Here is a 25,132-nt window from a genome sequence, read left to right as displayed (position 1 = left end):
TCATCGATTGATAGACAAGTCTGGAAGTGATTGACAGCTGGGCGGGTTCGACGTGACGTCGGCAGAAAGCAATGTCGGGAATGAAGGAGAACCGGGCGGCACGAGGTGGCTCCGCCTAGCGGCGCTCAGGTGCAGGGTGGCTGCGCGGACGGTCAGTGACTCAAGGACCGGTGCTGCCGGGCAGAAGCTAAATCACTTACTGTCTGCAAAGAAGAACTCACGTGCATACAAGCACAAAAGCCTTCAATAATCATGAAATTTTTTTGCTCCGTCATAATAGGTAAGCAGTGCCACATGTGACCCCCCAGCTGTATATCCCCCCACACACTAGATAAGCCGTGCCACATGTGACCCCCCCAGCTGTATATCCCCCACATACTAGATAAGCAGTGCCACATGTGACCCCCCAGCTGTATATCCCCCCACACACTAGATAAGCCGTGCCACATGTGACCCCCCCAGCTGTATATCCCCCACATACTAGATAAGCAGTGCCACATGTGACCCCCCAGCTGTATATCCCCCACATACTAGATAAGCCGTGCCACATGTGACCCCCCAGCTGTATATCCCCCACATACTAGATAAGCCGTGCCACATGTGACCCCCCAGCTGTATATCCCCCACATACTAGATAAGCAGTGCCACATGTGACCCCCAGCTGTATATCCCCCACATACTAGATAAGCAGTGCCACATGTGACCCCCAACTGTATATCCCCCACATACTAGATAAGCAGTGCCACATGTGACCCCCAGCTGTATATCCCCCACATACTAGATAAGCAGTGCCACATGTGACCCCCCCAGCTGTATATCCCCCACATACTAGATAAGCAGTGCCACATGTGACCCCCCAGCTGTATATCCCCCACATACTAGATAAGCCGTGCCACATGTGACCCCCCAGCTGTATATCCCCCACATACTAGATAAGCCGTGCCACATGTGACCCCCCAGCTGTATATCCCCCACATACTAGATAAGCAGTGCCACATGTGACCCCCAGCTGTATATCCCCCCCACACACTAGATAATCAGTGCCACATGTGACCCCCAGCTGTATATCCCCCACATACTAGATAAGCAGTGCCACATGTGACCCCCAACTGTATATCCCCCACATACTAGATAAGCAGTGCCACATGTGACCCCCAGCTGTATATCCCCCACATACTAGATAAGCAGTGCCACATGTGACCCCCAACTGTATATCCCCCACATACTAGATAAGCAGTGCCACATGTGACCCCCCAACTGTATATCCCCCCACACACTAGATAATCAGTGCCACATGTGACCCCCCAGCTGTATATCCCCCACATACTAGATAAGCCGTGCCACATGTGACCCCCCAGCTGTATATCCCCCACATACTAGATAAGCCGTGCCACATGTGACCCCCCAGCTGTATATCCCCCACATACTAGATAAGCAGTGCCACATGTGACCCCCAGCTGTATATCCCCCCACACACTAGATAATCAGTGCCACATGTGACCCCCAGCTGTATATCCCCCACATACTAGATAAGCAGTGCCACATGTGACCCCCAACTATATATCCCCCACATACTAGATAAGCAGTGCCACATGTGACCCCCCAACTGTATATCCCCCCACACACTAGATAATCAGTGCCACATGTGACCCCCCAGCTGTATATCCCCCACATACTAGATAAGCCGTGCCACATGTGACCCCCCAGCTGTATATCCCCCACATACTAGATAAGCCGTGCCACATGTGACCCCCCAGCTGTATATCCCCCACATACTAGATAAGCAGTGCCACATGTGACCCCCAGCTGTATATCCCCCCACACACTAGATAATCAGTGCCACATGTGACCCCCAGCTGTATATCCCCCACATACTAGATAAGCAGTGCCACATGTGACCCCCAACTGTATATCCCCCACATACTAGATAAGCAGTGCCACATGTGACCCCCCAACTGTATATCCCCCCACACACTAGATAATCAGTGCCACATGTGACCCCCCAGCTGTATATCCCCCACATACTAGATAAGCCGTGCCACATGTGACCCCCCAGCTGTATATCCCCCACATACTAGATAAGCAGTGCCACATGTGACCCCCAGCTGTATATCCCCCCACACACTAATCAGTGCCACATGTGACCCCCAGCTGTATATCCCCCACATACTAGATAAGCAGTGCCACATGTGACCCCCAACTGTATATCCCCCACATACTAGATAAGCAGTGCCACATGTGACCCCCAGCTGTATATCCCCCACATACTAGATAAGCAGTGCCACATGTGACCCCCAACTGTATATCCCCCACATACTAGATAAGCAGTGCCACATGTGACCCCCCAACTGTATATCCCCCCACACACTAGATAATCAGTGCCACATGTGACCCCCAGCTGTATATCCCCCCACACACTAGATAAGCCGTGCCATATGTGACCCCCCAGCTGTATATCCCCCACATACTAGATAAGCAGTGCCACATGTGACCCCCCAGCTGTATATCCCCCACATACTAGATAAGCCGTGCCACATGTGACCCCCCAGCTGTATATCCCCCACATAATACTAGATAAGCAGTGCCACATGTGACCCCCAGCTGTATATCCCCCCACACACTAGATAATCAGTGCCACATGTGACCCCCAGCTGTATATCCCCCACATACTAGATAAGCAGTGCCACATGTGACCCCCAGCTGTATATCCCCCACATACTAGATAAGCAGTGCCACATGTGACCCCCAACTGTATATCCCCCACATACTAGATAAGCAGTGCCACATGTGACCCCCCAACTGTATATCCCCCCACACACTAGATAATCAGTGCCACATGTGACCCCCAGCTGTATATCCCCCCACACACTAGATAAGCCGTGCCATATGTGACCCCCCAGCTGTATATCCCCCACATACTAGATAAGCAGTGCCACATGTGACCCCCAACTGTATATCCCCCACATACTAGATAAGCCGTGCCACATGTGACCCCCCAGCTGTATATCCCCCACATACTAGATAAGCCGTGCCACATGTGACCCCCCAGCTGTATATCCCCCACATACTAGATAAGCAGTGCCACATGTGACCCCCCAGCTGTTTATCCCCCACATGCTAGATAAGCAGAGCCACATGTGACCCCCAGCTGTTTATCCCCCACATACTAGATAAGCAGTGCCACATGTGACCCCCAGCTGTATATCCCCCACATACTAGATTAGCAGTACCACATGTGACCCCCCAGTTGTATATCTCCCACATACTAGATAAGCAGTGCCACATGTGACCCCCTGCTGTATATCCCCCACATACTAGATAAGCAGTGCCACATGGGACCCCCCAGTTGTATATCTCCCACATACTAGATAAGCAGTGCCACATGTGACCCCCCAGCTGCATATCCCCCACATACTAGATAATCAGTGCCACATGTGACCCCAGCTGTATATCCCCCACATACTAGATAAGCGGTGCCACATGTGACCCCCCAGCTGTATATCCCCCCACATACTAGATAAGCGGTGCCACATGTGACCCCCAGCTGTATATCTCCCCACATACTAGATAAGCAGTGCCACATATGACCCCCCCAGCTGTATATCCACCACATACTAGATAAGCAGTGCCACGGGACCCCCCAGCTGTTTTTCTCCTAACATACTAGATAAGCAGTGCCACATGTGACTGATTATTAACTCGCTATTAAGTGCCATGACCCTCACGGGTATACTATATCTTAAGTGCAGAGTCTTCGTCCAACCCCCGCGGGTTACTTTATTTTCTCCATTTTATCAAAAGTGCATCAGGATATCAACTACCTAAAACACGATCCTACCTAAAGTGAAATCTCAACTTTCATTACGATTAACTATATTAACTCTTTAATATATTAACATCCTATCTTGCAAAATACAAGTCTATCTGTCAAAGTACAACGATTAAACATCCCCTTTAAGGGTTCAAATATTCAAGTCCTTGTCTTTTTGAGGTAGTGCAAATGTATCAATCACATTAATATTCAAGTCAATCAATAATGTTATAACAGCAGGAACGAAACGAGGGACCCGTCCTTAACCCCCAAAGTTGATCTTGGGTGGGCTACAAGGCGTGTATCCAGACCTGGGATCCTGCCGTGCCAAACGGGTTTTTCTTCAGGTCTCTGTAAAACAAAGCAACTTTTACAGTAAGATTAGAAACAGTCTCTTTAAAAGTTTCTTTTGTAAAACCTGTAGGAAGCACCTTTAAGAAGGTGCAAAAAACGTACAAAGAAAGTCTTTCTATCATGCACAGGTCATGATTCACAGTTCTCTTATCAAAAAGGGAAGTTTGTGCAAAACATAGGATCCTCTTAAAAACTGAGGACCCCTTTAAGGAATAACCCTGGTCGGGTTTATGAATTTTTAACGGTAGCAGCAAAGAGATAAGTCAACTATGTACAGTCATTTTTAAAATTTTCTTCGTTTTACTGGGGTAGCACTGGTAAAGGCAGTCCCTTTGGATATGGTCAGCTACCAGGTACTACATACGGTGCGCCTTCACTCCTTATGGGGGTTTGAGTGCCTACTGACCTCTGCTCCACAACAGCCTGGGTGCAGGTGATGGTTGGTATAGTGGCCACTGCAGTCTCTATAGTGGTGATGGTGCACACCGTCGTCTTAGTGGTGGTGCCAGCAGGGGTGACAGTGGGAGTAGTGGTTGTGACTGCTTTGGCACAAGGGGGCGCCGTTACGGCACGAGACGGCATGGCTGGTGTCTTGGATCTGGGCGGCTTGGACCTGGAGTCTTTGCACTTGTGTACATTTAGAGCGTACCACCCTTTTGCGCCTAAGTGCCTAGTGTACGTGACACGGTCTCAGGGGTAAAGGGCCTCCTTTTAACTTGAAGGTTACCACGATGCCCTGCTTAAGCGGGGCCTGGTTGACATGGCGGTCCTTGTGGGCCTGGGCCTTGGCTTGCAGATCCCTTTCGTCAAAGGCTCTGCACTGGGCCTGGTTTTCCTCCTCCCATTGGCAGGTGAGCTGCCGCTGGTACTCATCCCAGCTCAGGACCTCTAGGGTTTCTCCCTCGCTCTCCTTCCTCCCAGGGAACCCCATGAGATCAGGTCCCAGATTGACCCAGCAGTAAACTGTCTTTACCGCGTAGACCTCCCTAGGTAGGTTGGCGGGTTGAATTGGGGCCTTTAAGAACTGCTCCATCCCTGTAGGCTGGTCCCATTGCCCCAGGTTTTGGATCCGGCTGTGTTGTGAATTCCGCTCTTGGGCTCCCTCCGGTGGTTGTAAGTAGCATTTTTGTGAGTTCTGCTCTTGGGCTCCCTCCTGTGGTTTTGAGTGGTATGGCTGCTTCTTGGATTTAGCTTCAGCAGCTGTTTTCACTGATCGTCTTTCTGGCTCGGCTATATTAGTCTGGCCTTATCCCTCATTCAATGCCAGTTGTCAATTGTTCCTGCCTGGAGTCATTGCTCTTAGGATTTTCCTGACACTCTGACCAGCTCAGCAAAAGCTAAGTCCTTGCTTGTCCTTTTGCAGGTTCACTTGTTGTGGACTTTGTTGTTCAGCACTTTCTATGTTTTGTTCATTTGTCCAGCTTATCAGTATGGATCTATTCAGCTAGGCTGGAAGCTCTGGGTAGCAGAGTTTGCCCTCCACACCTTTAGTCAGGTATGGAGATTTTTGCATTCCTCTGCGGTGGACTTTTTCTAGTTTTTATTACTGACCGCACAGCGTTCTGTCCTGTACTTTTTCTATCTAGCTAGAAGTGGCCTTCTGTGCTTAATCTTGTTTCATACTACGTATGTCATTTCCTTCTCCTCTTACAGTCATTACTTGTGGGGGGCTAATCTATCCTTTGGGGATTTTCTCTGAGGCAAGATAGTTTTCCTGCTTCTATCTTTAGGGGTAGTTAGCTCTTAGGCTGTAACGAGATGCCTAGGCAGAGTTAGGAGCATTCCACGGCTACTTCTAGTGTTGTGTTGAGCTTAGGGACTGCGGTCAGTATAGTTACCACCTACTCAGAGCTAGTCGCATGTCGCTCCTTAATCACCAGATCATAACAGGCTGGACCCGTAGGGAGGTAGCACTGCAACGGGGCTTATCAACAGTTCATCGGCTACCGGGGCAGGGTTGGCGTCTTTACCTGCCGCTGCGGTATCTCCAGTGCCGTCTTCTCCATCGGTGTCGGAGACTGTTGGACAGGGAGCGGCGCTGGCAGGTCTTCTGCGGGTGTCGTCTGACACGTGGCTTTGGCACTCAGCTGCATCTGTTAGAGCTGGTCGATGAGTTCTTCCACTCCGGCCTGCAGGAATTCAGGGCCAACTGGTGATGCCTGGATGCGGTGTCTCTCCAGGTGGCTGGGGGAGTCCTCTGCTTCTACCCCACACTCCGGTTCCGGGCTGCTGGCCATGGCATCCTCCACGTTGCTCCCTCCGTCCTGGTCTCTTTCTCACTCTCTCCTCCGGGGGCGGTTTTTTCTTATTGGTCTCCTCCCGCCATTTAGGATCAGAAGGCGGATCTCTGTTGCTGACGGACACGTCCTCAGGGTACAGAGGTATTTGGACTGGGCGGCCATTATTTTTTGCGCTTCTCAGTTAGTTCCCCCCCACGATGGCACGCCCTTCTTCTCCAGCGACCCTCGTGGTGCTGTAATGGCGGCGGTTTTGGCGGCAATTTTCACGGTCTTTTGCTATACACAGTCTTTCAATAAATCACAGTTCAGGCACAATTCTGGCACAGTCTTTAAGCGCACATGACCCGGTTTATGGGGTTTAGTCCATCCTGTTCGTGACGCCAAAATGGAGCGCCCCCCAAGGGCAGCGGGGTACTTGGTATCGGGTCCGATGTTCACTGGGGGATGTCACAGTGGCTGACCCGGTCCGTGGCCCTGGGATATCCGTGTAAAAGGGAAAGGTCTTTAAAGGGATAGAGTTTGTTTGTGACGCCACCTGTGGTATTCGGTCAGAATAACTGACGCTGCTTTAAGGGGTCCGCTGGGGTGATGTTATGGCAGCTAGATGGTATACCTTCCCACAGGTGAAGTATATCCCCAGGCGCTTCCCGGTGTGTAGATGGTGGTATGGTGAGAGGCACAGAGAAGAACGAGGACACAAGGTTGCAGTCTCTTTACCTTTACTGTAGACTTCAGCATCCACAGTTTAGGGCACCAGATCACAGGGCAGGCAGAGTCCGGCCGGTTTGGAGGCAAGTCCACAGTTTCCTTGTCCAGGTGGAAATTAGTAGCCTTCCCTTGCACTGCGGTGGTGTAGTCCCTTACTGCCTATGGCTTCACATAAGGGTCTCACAGATGCGATGTTTCGCTCTCTCTGTCCCCCATATAGGATAGGACAAAACCCGTATGACTGGTGACTTGAGCCTGTTTATAGGGTCTCTTAGATAACCCGGCTCTGTAGGTGTCACCGTGCCTCCTGGGTGTAGGTGCGGACAGGTAACCTGTAATTAGCTGTCCTGCCAGTCTCTGAAATAAGGAGTAGAGGTCCTTACTCCCTCGGTGTTACGGCTACCGGGAATTTTGCGCCTCAGAAGGACACAGCTTGAGCGGGGCTGATCCCTTTCTGGTAACCTCTACTTTGCTTCGACTTCCTTCACGCTCTCTGCATTACAATTCTGCCTTTCAATGTCTCTTTCTGGGAGCTGCAGCTCTGAGGGCATGCACAGCTCCTTTAACCTTCCATCCTCCTCAGACACTGGTCTGGAACTAACAGAACTCCTGTCTGGAGCTCTCCCAGGAACTGACTCCTGTCTGGAACTGACTAACTTTCCCTACAGACTACCAGTTATATATATTTATATATGAGGAGTGACCTAATAAATAGGAGCAGAAGCTCCCCTTGGTGGTCTGGAGTATGAAATGTGTTGCATGTTTGTGATACCTGGATGCAGCTATCCTTCTTTGCCTCCAAACGTAGCATCACTCTCCCCGAGAGGAAAGCAATACCACTGCGACAACCAGGACCCTGGGGCGCCGCACTATACTACAAGTCTCATCTAGTGATCGCTAGCAACCCCCTTTAAATACTAGTCAGAAAAATTCATTAGCAACATTTAAAAAAAAAAAAAATTTAACTTCTAGATGGAAATATTTTTTTCTTTTATATTTAGGCTGCTTTTGTATATTTAGACTGTTTTCCCCCCTTTATTTTTTATTTCATATTATGACGTATCCATGATCGTAGCCTAGTGCAGGTTTTAGCGTGTTTGTCAGTTTTTGATTAGTGTCTGATTTATGGACAGTGTAATGTATCTGGATGTGTTGTACATTTACCTTCTTTTATGGAAACATAAAGTTTAACTATAATTCTGACAAGATCTTGCTCAGAGGCATGAGCGTCTAACAGGAATAACTATGGTCAGAATGCCTGTGTAATGTATACTTACTTATACCTATGAGATGTTACCTAGAGCCGTGAGGCCATGTTAAATTCCTGAAATGTTTCCTTTTACATCCATCATTTTCATAACCCATAACTGATTCACAGTTTAGGGTCACTTTTGAACCTCTTTATCCAGGTTGCTCAAAATTCTTAATAGTTAGAGAATATGGTCACCTTTTGGAGAGCTTTTATTTATTTATTTTATTGTAAAACATGTATTTTCTGCTAAAAAGCATTATTGCAAAATGTGATCATCAAAATGTTGTTTTCTACGGCCTTTATGTATCACAGTACATAGCAGGCTGCAGAACACGTCAGTTTTTGGGGTCCGCTTTGCTGAAAGTGGACAACTAATTTATTCTTCTAACTTGGCAGTAGGTTGATCGTCTGACCTCAACATTCAACAAGCGGCACCCACTGCCCGTCACTCATCACACTTTTGCAGTTGTCACGTCTGTCACAGATTTATAAGCAAAATGACCGAAAGAATAATATAGCAAAATAGCAACCGTATCATTCCACTCCAACAGGAAAATTGTACTGTCTCCAATAGTAGCAAACTTGGCAATACACAAGATAACCGGCATGAGAACTCCTTTCACTGCAGTACAAATTGTCCATATCCTTCAGAGTATAGGGTACAGTAAACCTTAATGTATTAGAGCAGAGGCCCTGAACCTGTAACTTGAGAACCACATGTGGCTTGTGGGTCCGTGATGTGTGGCTCGCGGCTGTCTGCCAGGTTGTGCATTAGCTTCAGGTGTAGCAAACCGCAATGAAAAGTAGATCTCTCGATGGAGACCTTTGTGTATAGCCCTGCACAGAAGACCAGATCTGAATGGGGTAAAATAGGAAACCTTGGAGCTTGGCATACTGCCTTGGTGTGATTTCAGTGGAAAACCTTTGGATGTCATTATACCGGTAATATGGGGCTTTGGTTGTCATTACTGTGAGTAGGCTAGGAGCTGGATGGGGCTCACGACCCTCTCTGAGCTGAATGTGGGTCTCAAGATCAGGAAGGTTGGGGCTCTATGTATTAAAGGATTTCATGTATGTAACGGACATAATATACCTTACTATTTAGAAATGCCCCTTATTTTTATGATCTGCCTGAGAAGAAGATTGTGGCAGCATCCCTTGGCGAGTGTCTTCCCCGGAGTTGGTTCAACTCCTTCACTAGGTACCTGAGCTTCCTTGGAATATGGCTTTGTATCCCCGGCGCTGCCAAGAAAGGTCATGTACCATCTGGATCAAATGTTTTATTATACAAGGCATTTCGGAGTTGGGTCAACTCCTTCACCAGGAGCCTGAATTTCATCGGAATGTGGCTGTGTATCCCCGGTGCTGCCAAGGAAGGTCATGGACCATCTGGATCAAATGTTTTATTATACCACTTATTTTGGAGTTGGTTCAACCTCTTCACCAAGTACCTGACTTTCCTTGGAATGTGGCGGTGTATCCCCAGCGCTGCCAAGGAAGGTCATGGACGATCTGGATCAAATGTTTTATTATACAAGGCATTTCGGAGTTGGGTCAACTCCTTCACCAGGTACCTGACGTTACTTGAGATGTGGCAATGTCTCCCGGGCGCTGCCAAGGCAAGTCAGGGGCCATTTGGATAAAATGTTTATTTATACAAGTCATTTTGAAGTTGATTCAACTCCTCCAACAGATGCCAGACCTTCCTGTGAAAGTGGAGGTGTCATCAGTGCGTTTCAGAGTTGGTTCAACTCCTTCATCAGGTAAATAATTAAGAAATTGAACTAAATACGAAATGCCCTATGTAATAAAACATTTGACCCAGTTGGTATTAGACCTTCCTTGGACGCGCCCGGGAAACACCGGAAAAGGCATTGAAAAAAGTCCGAAATGCGTAGTATAAACAACTTTTGATCCAGATGGTTCCTGACAGCGCCATATTATTCTTCCCGTGGAGCTCTATTGAGCATGTGCAACCACCAATTCAATAGACAGTGAATGGATCAGTGGTCACATATATTCACTTTAAGACCTTGATACCCCTGTGTTTTCATGATCATTCGGGGTCCTAGCAGTCATAAATTATACCCTGTCCCGTGGATCTACTTTATTTATAGTGCCAATCCTTGACACCCAAATTAAGATGAATTACACCTGTGTGAACAAGAACTACCCATGCGACCACATTAGGACGGTGTCTCTTTGGGAATGCCCTTAGATGGGTCCTTCAGTAACGAATGTCATTAATGCTGCAAACCTGCACGATGTGGGAACAAGGACAAGTAATGGCCAATAATATTTCGCAAAGCACATTATGGCACTCATTATGGGCGAAATGACACTATTTTGGGACACTGTTAGAGGCAATGTATAACAGTATTTTTTGTGGGTTCTTATGGAACCTTTTTTTGTAACCATCACATGACACTATTTGGGAATATATTTGGGACAGTGGATGGGAATATTTATAAAAGCATCATATTGGAGTATGTTTACAGGCACATTCTAGTAAGCACTACTGTATGTTATGCTACATATAGGGATCGTGTAGCAGTAATGATATGGGCACCCTAGCTGAGAAGAACTTCTTAATTGGGCACTATCATATTACTCAGGCGAAGAAGAAACACAGCTGATCGGCACTGAAGGAGCTTTTGTGAATCAAAGCAGCTGCGGGGGAAAAATCCCAATAGAAGGCTGGACGGATCAAGCTTCCACTGAAGGTAGGGAGGTGCTTGCTTAAAGAATAGGATAATCCACATAGAAACAAAGAACTAAAGAAAGCAGCACTCACCCCAATTCTTCAGATGTGAACAAGTCCTTTAATAGGCATGGCACAATCTTCCAAACTTGGTACAGTACAGGCTACGGCATGAGAGGGAGGCGGTGCGGGAGGGTGCAGTGACGAGACAGACGACGGCCGTTTCGCGCGGACCCGTAGAAGCGCCTCCGCGCGAAACGGCCGTCGTCTGTCTCGTCACTGCACCCTCCCGCACCGCCTCCCTCTCATGCCGTAGCCTGTACTGTACCAAGTTTGGAAGATTGTGCCATGCCTATTAAAGGACTTGTTCACATCTGAAGAATTGGGGTGAGTGCTGCTTTCTTTAGTTCTTTGTTTCTATGTGGATTATACTATCATATTACTGTATTAAATGGTTATTGCCAACATTATTTCCAGCATCCTCAGGATATGTGATAACTTTCTGATGGCACGGATTTGACCACTAGGCCCATCACCGATACGGAGAATGAGAAAATTGAATCCCCAATTATGCATGCGCAGGTATGAGCACATTCATTCATTCATTCATTCATTCATTGTATATTAGACTCTTAGAAAAAGCGCGCTACACCATAGACACCAGTACCATAGACAGTGGATGTGGTGGTGTCACCAGTTGGAGGTTCCAGTGGCCAGACCTCCTGAGATCACCAAGTACCCATCATATGGATTGGAATAAATCTTCAAACATATTTTTAAGCTCCACCCACTGTCACATCAGGAGACGAGCAAAGACGTTATGTTTTGTTTACTGATACCTGCCAAGAAGCATAGGCAGCTGGTGCACAATACCTACTGATCGCACACAGTCACTACATCACTACAGGTGCATGATACCTGCTGATCGCACACAGTCACTACATCACTACAGGTGCATGATACCTGCTGATCGCGCACAGTCACTACATCACTACAGGTGCATGAATGATATCTGCTGATCGCACACAGTCACTACATCACTACAGGTGCATGATACCTGCTGATCACACACAGTCACTACATCACTACAGGTGCATGATACCTGCTGATCGCACACAGTCACTACATCACTACAGGTGCATGATACCTGCTGATCGCACACAGTCACTACATCACTACAGGTGCATGATACCTGCTGATCGCACACAGTCACTACATCACTACAGGTGCATGATACCTGCTGATCGCACACAGTCACTACATCACTACAGGTGCATGATACCTGCTGATCGCGCACAGTCACTACAACACTACAGGTGCACGATACATGCTGATCGCGCACAGTCAGTACATCACTACAGGTGCATGATACCTGCTGATCGCGCACAGTCACTACATCACAACAAGTGCATGATACCTGCTAATCGCGCACAGTCACTACATCTCTACAGGTGCATGATACCTGCTTGTCAGGATTCCCTGACCGCTGCCACCAATTTGTCACGATTCACACCGTGACCGTCACCCCTACGTCACAGATCGGGGTGACTTTAGGCCAACAGACGGCTATCACATGTGCAAGGGGGGCTTATCTTAGTTATCCCTCCACTCCACAATGTGAGGAAACACCCACAAGGCTATTGACCTCTTAGTTTACAGCAGGGGCTTATTCTAGGTATCCCACTGCTCTGCAATATACCACGAACTGCAGGGACTTATGTATATCCCGCTTACAGTTCCACTTAACACTTGCAGCTCTCTGGCGCCCCCCTTACTCTCAGGTCAGATGAGGTACTGCACCTGGGGTAATTAGTCGCCAGAAAGGCTGCCTGCTATGTACTGGCTATTGGGCACGCTGCAGCGACGCGATAAACTACTCCCACTCAGGCAGGAACAATAATTATCAACGCCGTAGTCGCTACAACATAACCCCAAAAGCCTGCACGGTATCGCTGCCACCAGCTTCGATTAAACGGGTCCGAAGCTAACCCAACACAGTAGCGTAATTCCCTTAAGGAGACTTGGGGTACGTTTTTAGAGCATGGAGAAAGAACTGGCATGAAATAATATACCCCACAAAGTTAGGCAGTGCTTTATCAAAATATTTTACAAAGATGTTACAAAGGAGACAATTGCAAATATGTACAAGGTAATTATAACATAAAGGGGATTAAAGGAGAAAAGATAACACTCACATGTTCTCAGTTCATTGCATTGCAGGCAACCATACGTCCCAGTTCATTGGACGTGCTCAGGGCTCTCCAGGAGAAGACAAGAAGTCAAGAAAAACTGAGCTGGGGATCTTGGCAGACAGTAATAGCTTCAGCCTGTGACATCCCAGAAAGGGGTTGGATCACCTCGTCCCTCCTACCTCTTCAGTCTAACTAAACTTTAAACTATTTTCTCTAATTTCTATAACTTCGCTACAAAACATGTCATATTCATAACAAACCCAGCATTCATCTCGGATTAACGTGGGCATTCTAATGAGATCAAATATGTCCTATCTGGGATACATATTTACAGAGAAATCCCTACTTCTTTACCAGATGGAGTTCGAAGCCCGTGTTTAGAGGGATGGGCAGATCCACCGAGGGAGAGTAAGAATATATATTTTCGTGTTCTTAACGTAAACGGTTTGCATAATATCTTACAAAAACAGAACAAAGAACTTCCATGGATTTCTGGAAACTTCTAGACACTTCTAAACAGTTCTCTGCTAGAGGAAGATTTGAGCCTAGTCGTAAATACCTTTCGGCCATAAAACTCCCCCCCAGTACACATTAGACTTGAACAAAGAAGATCCAGGAAAACATACTCAGAAGGGAGGTAAGAACATTTCTAAAACAATCCACAGCGAGGAGATTGGAACAAAACAAAATCCTCTAAACTGCATGCTCGCAAACGCCAGAAGCCTGACAAACAAGATGGAAGAACTAGAAGCAGAAATATCTACAGGTAACTTTGACATAGTGGGAATAACCGAGACATGGTTAGATGAAAGCTATGACTGGGCAGTTAACTTACAGGGTTACAGTCTGTTTAGAAAGGATCGTAAAAATCGGAGAGGAGGAGGGGTTTGTCTCTATGTAAAGTCTTGTCTAAAGTCCACTTTAAGGGAGGATATTAGCGAAGGAAATGAGGATGTCGAGTCCATATGGGTCGAAATTCATGGAGGGAAAAATGGTAACAAAATTCTCATTGGGGTCTGTTACAAACCCCCAAATATAACAGAAACCATGGAAAGTCTACTTCTAAGGCCGGGGTCACACTAGACCGTAATACGGACGAGTGCAATGCGATAAAAAATCGCATAGCACTCGTCCCAATGTTAATCAATGGGGCAGCTCCCATCATCCGATATTTTCTCGGCCGTATTCAGGATCCGAGTGAAATCGCAGCATGCTGCGATTGTCAGCGTTTCTCGGCCGAGAATCGCCAATGAAAGTCTATGGGGGTGAGAAAAAATAGCACAGCACACGGACCATCAGTGCGACTTGCGAGAAATTCTCAGGCATTGGGCAGGTGACAGGAAAGGCTCAGCCATTATTTGCTCATTTTGCAAGTGTGTGAGAAAATCTCACCATACGGATGCCATACGGATGTCACACGGATCATTTAATGCGAGAAAATCGCATCCTCGCACTGCACACGGATCATTGTTTTGGTAACATTTGTGCGATTCTCGTCCGTCAAAAACGGACCGTTTTTTTATTCGTTGTGTGTGTCCCCGGCCTAAAGCAGATAGATGAAGCTGCAACCAATAATGAGGTCCTGGTTATGGGGGACTTTAACTACCCGGATATTAACTGGGAAACAGAAACCTGTGAAACCCATAAAGGCAACAGGTTTCTGCTAATAACCAAGAAAAATTATCTTTCACAATTGGTGCAGAATCCAACCAGAGGAGCAGCACTTTTAGACCTAATACTATCTAATAGACCTGACAGAATAACAAATCTGCAGGTGGTCGGGCATCTAGGAAATAGCGACCACAATATTGTGCAGTTTCACCTGTCTTTCACTAGGGGGACTTGTCAGGGAGTCACAAAAACACTGAACTTTAGGAAGGCAAAGTTTGACCAGCTTAGAGATGCCCTTAATCTGGTAGACTGGGACAATATCCTCAGAAATAAGAATACAGATAATAAATGGGAAATGTTTAAGAACATCCTAAATAGGCACTGTAAGCAGTTTATACCTTGTGGGAATAAAAGGACTAGAAATAGGAAAAACCCAATGTGGCTAAACAAAGAAGTAAGACAGGCAATTAACAGTAAAAAGAAAGCATTTGCACTACTAAAGCAGGATGGCACCATTGAAGCTCTAAAAAACTATAGGGAGAAAAATACTTTATCTAAAAAAACTAATTAAAGCTGCCAAAAAGGAAACAGAGAAGCACATTGCTAAGGAGAGTAAAACTAATCCCAAACTGTTCTTCAACTATATCAATAGTAAAAGAATAAAAACTGAAAATGTAGGCCCCTTAAAAAATAGTGAGGAAAGAATGGTTGTAGATGACGAGGAAAAAGCTAACATATTAAACACCTTCTTCTCCACGGTATTCACGGTGGAAAATGAAATGCTAGGTGAAATCCCAAGAAACAATGAAAACCCTACATTAAGGGTCACCAATCTAACCCAAGAAGAGGTGCGAAACCGGCTAAATAAGATTAAAATAGATAAATCTCCGGGTCCGGATGGCATACACCCACGAGTACTAAGAGAACTAAGTAATGTAATAGATAAACCATTATTTCTTATTTTTAGGGACTCTATAGCGACAGGGTCTGTTCCGCAGGATTGGCGCATAGCAAATGTGGTGCCAATATTCAAAAAGGGCTCTAAAAGTGAACCTGGAAATTATAGGCCAGTAAGTCTAACCTCTATTGTTGGTAAAATATTTGAAGGGTTTCTGAGGGATGTTATTCTGGATTATCTCAATGAGAATAACTGTTTAACTCCATATCAGCATGGGTTTATGAGAAATCGCTCCTGTCAAACCAATCTAATCAGTTTTTATGAAGAGGTAAGCTATAGGCTGGACCACGGTGAGTCATTGGACGTGGTATATCTCGATTATTCCAAAGCGTTTGATACCGTGCCGCACAAGAGGTTGGTACACAAAATGAGAATGCTTGGTCTGGGGGAAATTGTGTGTAAATGGGTTAGTAACTGGCTTAGTGATAGAAAGCAGAGGGTGGTTATAAATGGTATAGTCTCTAACTGGGTCGCTGTGACCAGTGGGGTACCGCAGGGGTCGGTATTGGGACCTGTTCTCTTCAACATATTCATTAATGATCTAGTAGAAGGTTTACACAGTAAAATATCAATATTTGCAGATGATACAAAACTATGTAAAGCAGTTAATAAAAGAGAAGATAGTATTCTGCTACAGATGGATCTGGATAAGTTGGAAACTTGGTCTGAAAGGTGGCAGATGAGGTTTAACAATGATAAATGTAAGGTTATACACATGGGAAGAAGGAATCAATGTCACCATTACACACTGAATGGGAAACCACTGGGTAAATCTGACAGGGAGAAGGACTTGGGGATCCTAGTTAATGATAAACTTACCTGGAGCAGCCAGTGCCAGGCAGCAGCTGCCAAGGCAAACAGGATCATGGGGTGCATTAAAAGAGGTCTGGATACACATGATGAGAGCATTATACTGCCTCTGTACAAATCCCTAGTTAGACCGCACATGGAGTACTGTGTCCAGTTTTGGGCACCGGAGCTCAGGAAGGATATAATGGAACTAGAGAGAGTACAAAGGAGGGCAACAAAATTAATAAAGGGGATGGGAGAACTACAATACCCAGATAGATTAGCGAAATTAGGATTATTTAGTCTAGAAAAAAGACGACTGAGAGGCGATCTAATAACCATGTATAAGTATATAAGGGGACAATACAAATATCTCGCTGAGGATCTGTTTATACCAAGGAAGGTGACGGGCACAAGGGGGCATTCTTTGCGTCTGGAGGAGAGAAGGTTTTTCCACCAACATAGAAGAGGATTCTTTACTGTTAGGGCAGTGAGAATCTGGAATTGCTTGCCTGAGGAGGTGGTGATGGCGAACTCAGTCGAGGGGTTCAAGAGAGGCCTGGATGTCTTCCTGGAGCAGAACAATATTGTATCATACAATTAGGTTCTGTAGAAGGACGTAGATCTGGGGATTTATTATGATGGAATATAGGCTGAACTGGATGGACAAATGTCTTTTTTCGGCCTTACTAACTATGTTAACATTGGCAATGCAGCTCTTGGCTGAGTGAAAGGGAAGGGGGGGGGGGGGGGGGGGGGCTTTTTAGCCCAGAGCCTGCTAGCAAGAGAAACTACTTATATGATATTTCATACCATATCGTGACACTGCTGATCGCACACATTCATTAGATCACTACTGGTGCATGATACCTGCTGATCACACACAGTCACTACATCACTACAGGTGCATGATACCTGCTGATCGCGCACAGTCACTACAGGTAGATGATACCTGCTGATCCTGCACATTCATTAGATCACTACAGGTGCATGATACCTGCTGATCACACACAGTCACTACATCACTACAGGTGCATAAGTGCTGATCGCGCACAGTCATTACATCACTACAGGTGCATGATACCTGCTGATCGCGCACAGTCACTACATCACTACAGGTGCATGATACCTGCTGACCCTGCACATTCATTAGATTTCTACAGGTGCATGATACCTGCTGATCGCGCACAGTCACTACATCACTACAGGTGCATGATACCTGCTGATCACACACACTCATTAGATCACTACAGGTGCATGATACCTGCTGACCCTGCACATTCATTAGATTTCTACAGGTGCATGATACCTGCTGACCCTGCACATTCATTAGATTACTACAGGTGCATGATACCTGCTGATCCTGCACATTCATTAGATTACTACAGGTGCATGATACCTGCTGATCCTGCACATTCATTAGATTACTACAGGTGCATGACACCTGCTGATCCTGCACATTCATTAGATTACTACAGGTGCATGATAACTGCTGATCCTGCACATTCATTAGATTACTACAGGTGCATGACACCTGCTGATCCTGCACATTCATTAGATTACTACAGGTGCATGATACCTGCTGATCCTGCACATTCATTAGATCACTACAGGTGCATGATACCTGCTGACCCTGCACATTCATTAGATCACTACAGGTGCCTGATACCTGCTGATCCTGCACATTCATTAGATCACTACAGGTGTATGATACCTGCTGATCCTGCACATTCATTAAATCACTACAGGTGCATGATACCTGCTGATCACACACATTCATTAGATCACTACAGGTGCATGATACCTGCTGATTGCGCACAGTCATTACATCACTACAGGTGCATGATACCTGCTGATCGCGCACAGTCACTACATCACTACAGGTGCATGATACCTGCTGATCACACACATTCATTAGATCACTACAGGTGCATGATACCTGCTGATCACACAGTCACTACATCACTACAGGTGCATGATACCTGCTGATTGCGCACAGTCATTACATCACTACAGGTGCATGATACCTGCTGATCCTGCACATTCATTAGATCACTACAGGTGTATGATACCTGCTGATCCTGCACATTCATTAAATCACTACAGGTGCATGATACCTGCTGATCACACACATTCATTAGATCACTACAGGTGCATGATACCTGCTGATTGCGCACAGTCATTACATCACTACAGGTGCATGATACCTGCTGATCGCGCACAGTCACTACATCACTACAGGTGCATGATACCTGCTGATCACACACATTCATTAGATCACTACAGGTGCATGATACCTGCTGATCACACAGTCACTACATCACTACAGGTGCATGATACCTGCTGATTGCGCACAGTCATTACATCACTACAGGTGCATGATACCTGCTGATCGCGCACAGTCACTACATCACTACAGGTGCATGATACCTGCTGATCACACACATTCATTAGATCACTACAGGTGCATACCTGCTGATCACACACAGCCACTACAGGTGCATGATACCTGCTGATCGCGCACAGTCACTACATCACTACAGGTGCATGATACCTGCTGATCACACACATTCATTAGATCACTACAGGTGCATGATACCTGCTGATCACACACATTCATTAGATCACTACAGGTGCCTGATACCTGCTGATCCTGCACATTCATTAGATCACTACAGGTGTATGATACCTGCTGATCCTGCACATTCATTAGATCACTACATGTGCATGATACCTGCTGATCCTGCACATTCATTAAATCACTACAGGTGCATGATACCTGCTGATCCTGCACATTCATTAAATCACTACAGGTGCATGATACCTGCTGATCCTGCACATTCATTAGATCACTACAGGTGCATGATACCTGCTGATCCTGCACATTCATTAAATCACTACAGGTGCATGATACCTGCTGATCCTGCACATTCATTAAATCACTACAGGTGCATGATACCTGCTGATCACACACATTCATTAGATCACTACAGGTGCATGATACCTGCTGATTGCGCACAGTCATTACATCACTACAGGTGCATGATACCTGCTGATCGCGCACAGTCACTACATCACTACAGGTGCATGATACCTGCTGATCACACACATTCATTAGATCACTACAGGTGCATGATACCTGCTGATCACACAGTCACTACATCACTACAGGTGCATGATACCTGCTGATTGCGCACAGTCATTACATCACTACAGGTGCATGATACCTGCTGATCGCGCACAGTCACTACATCACTACAGGTGCATGATACCTGCTGATCACACACATTCATTAGATCACTACAGGTGCATACCTGCTGATCACACACAGCCACGACAGGTGCATGATACCTGCTGATTGCGCACAGTCACTACATCACTACAGGTGCATGATACCTGCTGATCACACACATTCATTAGATCACTACAGGTGCATGATACCTGCTGATCACACACATTCATTAGATCACTACAGGTGCCTGATACCTGCTGATCCTGCACATTCATTAGATCACTACAGGTGTATGATACCTGCTGATCCTGCACATTCATTAGATCACTACATGTGCATGATACCTGCTGATCCTGCACATTCATTAAATCACTACAGGTGTATGATACCTGCTGATCCTGCACATTCATTAAATCACTACAGGTGCATGATACCTGCTGATCCTGCACATTCATTAAATCACTACAGGTGTATGATACCTGCTGATCCTGCACATTCATTAGATCACTACATGTGCATGATACCTGCTGATCCTGCACATTCATTAAATCACTACAGGTGCATGATACCTGCTGATCCTGCACATTCATTAAATCACTACAGGTGCATGATACCTGCTGATCCTGCACATTCATTAGATCACTACAGGTGCATGATACCTGCTGATCCTGCACATTCATTAAATCACTACAGGTGCATGATACCTGCTGATCCTGCACATTCATTAAATCACTACAGGTGCATGATACCTGCTGATCCTGCACATTCATTAGATCACTACAGGTGCATGATACCTGCTGATCCTGCACATTCATTAAATCACTACAGGTGCATGATACCTGCTGATCCTGCACATTCATTAAATCACTACAGGTGCATGATACCTGCTGATCCTGCACATTCATTAGATCACTACAGGTGCATGATACCTGCTGATCCTGCACATTCATTAGATCACTACAGGTGCATGATACCTGCTGATCCTGCACATTTATTAGATCACTACAGGTGCATGATACCTGCTGATCCTGCACATTCATTAGATCACTACAGGTGCATGATACCTGCTGATCCTGCACATTCATTAGATCACTACAGGTGCATGATACCTACTGATCCTGCATAGTCATTAGCTTCCTACAGGTGCATGATTCTTGCACATGACAGGTATCATTAGGGGTGATGTCACCTATACAGAATTTAGAGGAACCAAAATAACTCTTTAATTATATTGGAATAGGAATAATTTATGCAAATTCCTAGTGGCAAGCTTCTCATCAGCAGGATGGAAAACTTTTTAGAATCTCATCCATTGCCAATCTTCATATCCGAGCAGAATCCTAATGGGGGGAAATCCATGATATGTAAAACAGTTCTGAGTCAATTGCTAAAATCTCAGCATGTTGGATGAAATAAGGACCCTTTCCATTAGGGAGTGTAGAAAACATATGACCAAATACATTACACGCAGCAGAATACATGTAAGAAAGCTCTATAGTGTTGGTGACTATTTTTAAGGCTCCATCCTTAGTGTTGTGTATACCTGTCTATAAAATAGAAATTTTTATATGCAATGATTAATTTATGCAGAAATAGTACAGCGGTGACAGAATCAGTCATTACTGCTTCATAGTCATAGAGTCAACGCCTGTCTTCCTCTTGTCTGATGATTTCATCTGTCAGAAATTAAGTTGTTTGATGTGATAACATTACAGATGGCAGGTAAGGTGTGATTAAAGCACATATCTACATCATCATGTTACATATACTGTAGATTTGCATGTATATTTCCCCTGCAGCAATACAGACAATGGGTGTCAATGCAAAATGGGCTTCTAGCATCAGACATGCTGCTGAATTCTGCATTAAGGGAAATTAATAGACTAAGACCACCTAAAATGACTATTCAGAATGAGCTATCCTGTGTGTGCATGGATACTAACACTATGTATGGCCATTATATGACTTCTGCATTTTTTGTCTTTTTACCCCTTGACATGCTCTGTACCTAATTTCCAGTTGTCTCTGAGCTAGTGGGTGGATACTAGCAACTATGTCTCCCATACAAAACACACACACGATGGATTCCTGCTCTCCTGTCTCTATGCGGCTCATGTTCAGAATCCAGCTCTGTGTGAGATAAGACACACAATATATAATTGTGCTGCTGCTTTCTATGTGTGTATGTAGTGCCTCTCTTTGCTCCTCTTTCTCATTAGACTTTAATAGGAAGCCAATTAAGATATGAATAGTTAGCCATTCAAGTTCCCTTTGAAGCCAATGCATCCCTTATGTGAACAAACAATTAAAACAGGATACCTATTTTATTGAAGCCCCTGTAATGAAAGACTGAGTTTTATAGAATAGACAGGAAAGGCCTCTTGAGTTTTGAAATAAATTAAGCAAATATCTGTCACTTGCTAGAGATAGCGATTGTTCTTTCAGGATGCACTTTTGTTTCACCAAAGCATCTTGGCAGACTCGGAGGCACTGTTGGGGAGTTATGAATATAGATATGATAGTAAGGGAACATACATTTTCCAATTTAGGACTAATAAAGAAAAAGTATACATATTTTCTCATAGCCCTAACACCTGCCTATAAGCCCCAAATCAATAGTGGCCAGGTAACTGACACCAGGCATGTCATATTTAGTATCTGGGTAATGGTAAAATCCCGATAATACATATGGAGGCGATCTCGAACTTCTGAGATCATCCGGAGTGAAGCTATTGCATAAGTTGGCAATTTCATAAAATCCTGAAGGGCTGAGCATATCCCATAACCCAGCCCACGTGAGTTCATCACAGAGGTGTGTGAGGGTATAGCTCAGGTGCTGATAAAAGATCAAGACACTTTGATTTGTATTCATGTAGAGAAAGACATATCAGTGTATGAAAGATTCCTGTATGCTATATTGTTTTGTGCCCTTTGTAAAATCTTTCAGATATTTTTATAAACTCTGCCTATAATTTTGGATTACTGTAAATATAAAATATATAATTTAATACTTCTGTTCCTTTTGTTCTGTAACCCACACCCTGAAGCCATATGCTACCAGAACGAGAATCGGGCTTCCAGTCAGCCTGTATAAAACACGACTGGTGGTGGCAGCGAGTAGTCTGGGGTTATGGAAGAGTTCACAATGAGTGTATCGGGGGTATATACATATATTCTAAGAGTTGGAATCAGAGGTGCATATACCATACCGTCACTGCTCTTTTCCTGATAACCGTCTTGTTAGTGGAAACAGCCTGTGGCCTCCTCTGTTGATCATCGGTAAATCACATAATTGCCTGGACAATAGGGGTCAGCAGAGAGCAGTTTGCTCCAAAGATTACAGCACGTGGTCTGCATGACCTACAAGGCTGCAATCTTTGACAAATTGATGGCAGCGGTGGGATTCTGACCGACTCCTCTGGTGTTGTCTCTTGAAAAAATTGATAAATGGCTCAGAGGTTACCACTGCAGCCTTGCAGTGCTGGGGTCCTGGGTTCAAATCTCACCAAGGACAACATCTGCAAGAAGTTTATATGTTCTCCCCGTGTTTGCGTGGGTTTCCTCTGGGTACTCCGATTTCCTCCCACATTTCAAAGACATACTGATAGGGAATTTAGATTGTGAGCCCCATCGGGGCCAGTTCCGATAATGTCTGTAAAGCACTGCGGAATTAATGGCGCTAAATAAATGAGTAAAATAAATATAGTTAATTGAGAAATGGAAGAATAATCATCATTAGGATCACATAATCATTGGTGATATAATATCATTGGTATTATAGGGGCAGCAATCATGAAGGCAGAATGAGGAACAACAGCAGCACAAGAGTGGGACGGCTGGTATAATTATACTATAAGAGGGTTTTTCCAGGACTGTGATTTTGATGACCCATCTTTTAGGATTAGTCATCAGTATCAGATTGGCAGTGGTCTGACACCCCTCATCCCCTCTGATCAGCTGTTAGCAGATCCCAGTACTGCCAGAAGTACATAGTGTACGGAGTCAGAACAGCGCCATTCATGGTGTAGTGGCCGTTCTCAGTACTATAGCTTAGCTCTCGTTGAAGTAAACAGGAGCAGCTTTCCACGGACAAATACTCCACTTTTTTCTTTCCACTAGTTTTCACAAACCTTTCTTTTGTTATTTATCTCTGATGCCTTGATACAATGACTATTTGTTTGCTTATTTGGACATGTGTTCTCCACCTTCTACTGTCTCTATTTATATACATATATATTTGTATTACTGTATATACAATTGTTGCAACATTTACTGTACTTTGTTTCTTATCTTGGTATCCGGTGACTAATCCATTATACAGCCCACACAGGGGTGGATACAGTGCATGAACCGGCTGTGGGGTGAGACATCTGGGAATGTAGATTTTACGATCTATTTTTCTACAACCTACAGCAGTGTTATATTATCACTACTATGTATGTATTGTGCCTGACATCGGGGTACATGTGATGAGCGTTTCCAGTTCAGAGGGTCCTACAGAGATTGCACCATTACAGCAGAGACTTTTTTTTTTTTTTTTTTTCATTTTAGGAATTGCATCTCTTCTGCTCTTTCTTGGGCTCCTCCATACATCGTACAGGCAATGCTTCCTGGGCAATGACACGCAAATGAGTTCCCTGCCAAAAGAATGAAAATTACCTCTCTAGCACCACCTATATTCTAAAAGCTGATTTTTGTGGATTGCCCCTTACATTAAAATGAATGGAAACCCAGAAAGTAACATGGTCTTCTTATTTATATCAAAGCAGTAGAAACACGGTACTTACACACAGACTGAGTTGTGAGAGCTGCAGCCAATCTATGGCCACTAATTGCCTGCAGCGGTCTTGTGACATTGTTTATGTCAGGCAACCAGCACGAGACACAGGGGTGAAAGCAGAGAAATAGTGCCGATTCTGGGGAGTAAGTACAGATTTTTTTAAAGCTTATGCAGTTCTTTGGGGCTATAGATAAGAAATTGTCTAGTAGTGGACAACCCCTTTAAAGAAATTAACTACTAAATTAATTACTAAAGTAATTAATTTAATTATCTACTCACCTCTTATCTCCTCTTCCCACAATCATATACAAGATTTCTCGCGCGCATCACCCCTACTCTGGAACTCTCTACCACAACATATCAGACTCTCGCCATCCATCGAAACCTTCAAAAAGAACCTGAAGACCTACCTCTTCCGACAAGTCTATAACCTGCAGTAACCACCGATCAACCAAGCCACTGCACGACCAGCTCTACCCTCGCACAACCAACACTCAAAAGTGA

At 45.1% G+C, this 25,132-nt stretch overlaps 1 long non-coding RNA gene across 2 annotated transcripts; it reads left to right on the top strand.

The window, feature by feature from the left end:
* Nucleotides 1–24,603, top strand: LOC138645264 (uncharacterized). 2 transcript variants are annotated; one of them, XR_011314723.1, is made up of 5 exons: nt 1–280; nt 10,981–11,088; nt 11,544–11,648; nt 13,287–14,024; nt 24,400–24,603. It is a non-coding gene; the product is annotated as an uncharacterized lncRNA (long non-coding RNA). The 2 variants fall into 2 exon arrangements; XR_011314722.1 differs by lacking the exon at nt 13,287–14,024 and having other exon boundaries at nt 8–280; nt 24,400–24,600.
* Nucleotides 24,604–25,132: the final 529 nt, after the last annotated feature.

This window comes from Ranitomeya imitator, chromosome 1, assembly GCF_032444005.1.
Source record: "Ranitomeya imitator isolate aRanImi1 chromosome 1, aRanImi1.pri, whole genome shotgun sequence".
Classification (NCBI taxonomy): Eukaryota; Metazoa; Chordata; class Amphibia; order Anura; family Dendrobatidae; genus Ranitomeya; species Ranitomeya imitator.
This window is presented reverse-complemented; position numbering and strand designations above follow the sequence as displayed.